General features: G+C 46.4%; 1 long non-coding RNA gene and 1 other non-coding gene across 2 annotated transcripts; one reads left to right on the forward strand and one right to left on the reverse strand.

Annotated features, from left to right (window-relative positions):
• The first annotated feature begins 464 nt into the window (after positions 1-464).
• LOC111824844 lies at positions 465-2,516 on the forward strand. The gene is made up of 3 exons (XR_002827918.1): positions 465-609; positions 1,273-1,367; positions 2,474-2,516. It is a non-coding gene; the product is annotated as an uncharacterized LOC111824844 (long non-coding RNA).
• On the reverse strand, positions 1,836-1,942 carry LOC111824845. The gene has a single exon (XR_002827919.1). It is a non-coding gene; the product is annotated as a U6 spliceosomal RNA (small nuclear RNA).
• Positions 2,517-3,725: the final 1,209 nt, after the last annotated feature.

A 3,725-nucleotide genomic window follows, 5' to 3' on the forward strand; every position in this document is an offset into this window, starting at 1 on the left:
TAGGTCAGAAGTCAGCAAGCTGTTTCTGTAACAGCCAGAGACTCAATGGCTTACGGTTTCTGCAGAAACTCCAAGCCTCTCCTCATTATTAGATAACAGTCTTGACTCTGTGTAAATAAGTAGCTGTGGCTCTATTAGAATAGATATTTTCTGTGAACAATAGTTTGATTTTCATATAATTGACCTGTATTAGGCAATAAGGCTTCCTTTGAATCTCAGATAATTAGGCACAGGGCCTAGGCTGCTGGGTCCTGGGACTCACGGGGACATTTCTGCTTCACTAGATGGAGCAACAATGCCGTGAGCTTCCTCTCCCCACCGCTAGGAACAGATGACTCATTAGCCAACACTGTACGTCAGGGCCAGTCAGACTCACTAGATCCTGCTTGGATTTGCTGTATTTCAGGCTGATCAGATCCACCGTGAGTTCAGTGACTGGAAAAGGCCCAGTGCCCCTGCCTCTGGGGTTCAATGTCTCTCGTCACATTTGGACTTTCCCATTGAGAGGGTGCAGTTCCCAAGGTCTGGTTTTCATAGAAGAGTCTTCATGCAGCTCTTCAAATATGCTGTTTCCAGTCATCGATATAGTTCCCCGTGCATTGGTGAAAGGTATGCCATGTGGGCACTCCCAGAGTGGGCAATAGGACTCACATTACCAATCAACTCCAACATTACCACCACCATAAACTTTTGAACTGCTTCTTCATAATTTAAAACAAGGGAGAGTGGGCATTTACATGTCACATAGAGTAGCACACCACCTCAGAAGCCAAACTCTCCCCTCACCTTTAGGGACCTGCTGGGATTTGAGTCTAATCAAGGTAGCAACTATAGCAGAAGAGCTCACTGTCTTTGTTACTCTGGTGTGCTTCCTCTTGAAAATTTTCTGTTCCCTGGCAAATTCTGAATTATTCTACTTTCCTCCTGTGTGGGTTATGACACTGCCATGATCCATTCCAGTTTTTCTCATATCTGGCTTGAAACCTGTGACAAAATTGATCTCCTCATGCTGAATTAGATCTCTTGGATACAAATCAAGTAAACCATCCATGTCCACTGTTCTGGAGCACTCAGGAAACTTTCAGAATGTCTGTGTCATCACCCCAGACATGGAAAGAGAACTCAGAAACCCCACTGGATTGCCACCACAGCCCCCACTCCTCCACTTAGTGTTACATGCCATAGCCCAATATTTACTAAGTGTCTTGAGCAGAATCTGGATTAGAACTTGTTTTTTAACACTGAATGAATGATTTCCTTTTCTTTTTATAGATACAATTCCTCATGAACTGATGCCTAAGGCCCTACAGCGTACCTGCTACTGCCCAGTCCTAACAGAAGCTCACGCTGATATTAGTGAGGAAAAGGTAAGTACGGAGAAATGTACTCATATTATTCCAGAAGGAAATAACATTGCTTATCAACATCATACAAATCCATCAGGAGGACAGGCCATGACGGCTTCAATGTCAACAGGCCACAGGGAGCTTTTCATGAGTGAACAGGTCTAGGTAGAGACAGGGACTCCTTGTTTGACCGTAGGGTCCAAGGCGTCACCTCATATAACTACTTTGATCAGCCCAGGTTGGATCAGGTATGGCCCACACTCATTGATGTAGTCTTCCGTGCAGGGCCCTTAATGACTCTGTGAGTGACATCACACCCGGGTCATAATGGACAGCTCAGGTTGCACGGTAACTTGGTGGCCCATGTTTAAGATTTGTTCTTTGTAACCCAGGAAATCCTGTGGGACAAATCTCTGTCCATCCCCAGGGTGATGACTGCCCCTCACCCAGAATGTTTGCCCCTCTGGCTAGGACAACTTTTTTTTTTTTTTAAATATGGAACGCTTCACGAATTTGCGTGTCATCCTTGGGCAGGGGCCATGCTAATCTTCTCTGTATCGTTCCAATTTTAGTATATGTGCTGCCAAAGTGAGCACTGGCTAGGACAACTTTTGACTAATGGGGATGGAAGCCACCAGCGATGCCCTGATGGACTCAGCCAGAGGCTGGAGCCATTGCCGCCCACAGGTCTGTGGGGAGCCAGGACACCTATGCAGCTTGGCCCCTAGTTACCTCTTCCCCAGCTCTCAGCAACCCAGGGAACCCTGACGATCAGATTTGCCAGCTTTCTACCATGAACCTTTCCAATTTTTCTCGCTTCTGGCTTGGAATCATTGACCCAAATATATACTCATGTCCTTAAGCTCTTTGTGCTGAATCTGAGTCTTGGCTACAAGTCATGTAAACAATCCATGTGTGCTGCTGTGGACAACTCAGAAATTTGTCAGATGGTCTATGTCATCACCACAGACATTCACAATGGAAGCCAGGAGAGCCATTGGATTGGCACAGCGGTCCTCACTCCTCCATCTAGTGATGCTCTCACCCAGTATTCATAAACTGCCTTGTTTGGCGGACTCTGTAGTTAGAAATTGGCTTTGTAACTCTTAGTTTTCTTCTTTTCATAGACACCAGTCCTCATTAACTGTCTGGTGGCTAACACCCTGCAGCAACTTGCTGCTGACAAGTCCGAACACAGGCTTCATCTCATCCTGAGTGAACCAAAGGTAAGTAAACAAGGATATGCTCATGGGTGGGGAATCCTGAGCACCTGCACTGTGACTCACACACCGGCCTTCCCAAGGTCCCAACCACAATCCCCATCTGCCGGGGACACTGGTAGGAGCATCACGTCTGCTGCGGTGCATGGAGGGGGACACGCAGCAGCCTGCACCTGTGACAGTGCCTGTCTTTTTCCGGGTTGAACTCAAAAGAAGCAAACTTTCAGGTCACTCCATGGAGTCATATACCCAACTGAGGAGTAATCTGCCTCTAAAATCCAGAGGCTCCCTGGGCGCTGGTTCTCCATCTTGGTAGCAGGGGCCAGATGCCAGAAATCATTATTTACCTCAGACACCTGCCTGCCCCACAGAAGAGCACTGGACACAAACATATTTCACTGAGTAAGAATTCTGAATTTCAGTCAGATTTCTTCCTCAGCTACTGACTCTAAAAGTGTATCAACTCTAGAGTAGTATTGTCCCACTCACTTGGCCCATTCTGGATAACGTCATCATTGTAACTGACCAGCAAGAAGTATTTCCTGTGGAAGAAAAGGGCAGTGAGGACCTTCAGCCTGTAGAGATGACTCATCCCTGAGGGAAGATAATGAAGGTGTGTGGGGGCCTTGCCACCTGAGAGAAGGCAAATTGGATTGAACTATGGGAACACGAGGAGGAGGCATTTGCCTGCACTGTAGGTGCATATGGTACAAGGTGATGGGGACTTTGAAGTTGCTCAAGCAAAGTAACCACATGGTACAGCAGCAGCATAGGGTCTCCTGTAGTTAAAGAATCGGTGAGCACACTGCCACTTTCCAAGTTGTGTCTTCTCCTCTCTCTCTTTCTTCTCCATCTCCTACTCCTCCTCCTCTTGCTTCCCATCCTTTTCTTATTCTTTCTATTTCTTCTAAACTTTCTTTCCTCCTCCTCTACTCCTCCATCTTTTCCTCCTCTCTTTCTGGTTCCTGTCCAATCTCCTCCTCCTTCTCTTCCTCCTTCTTTCTCTCAAAACAAACCAAAAGCGTAATGAGGATGTGCCCAAATCCGCACTCCTGAATCTTTCAAATCCTTCATGTTGGCACAAATCTCTCATATTCATCAGGCAGATGGTACAGCTTCTAACTTAATACTTGCACAGTTACAGGCAGTTCTTATGGAT

This window comes from Myotis lucifugus, unplaced genomic scaffold (assembly GCF_000147115.1).
Source record: "Myotis lucifugus unplaced genomic scaffold, Myoluc2.0 scaffold_8837, whole genome shotgun sequence".
Classification (NCBI taxonomy): Eukaryota; Metazoa; Chordata; class Mammalia; order Chiroptera; family Vespertilionidae; genus Myotis; species Myotis lucifugus.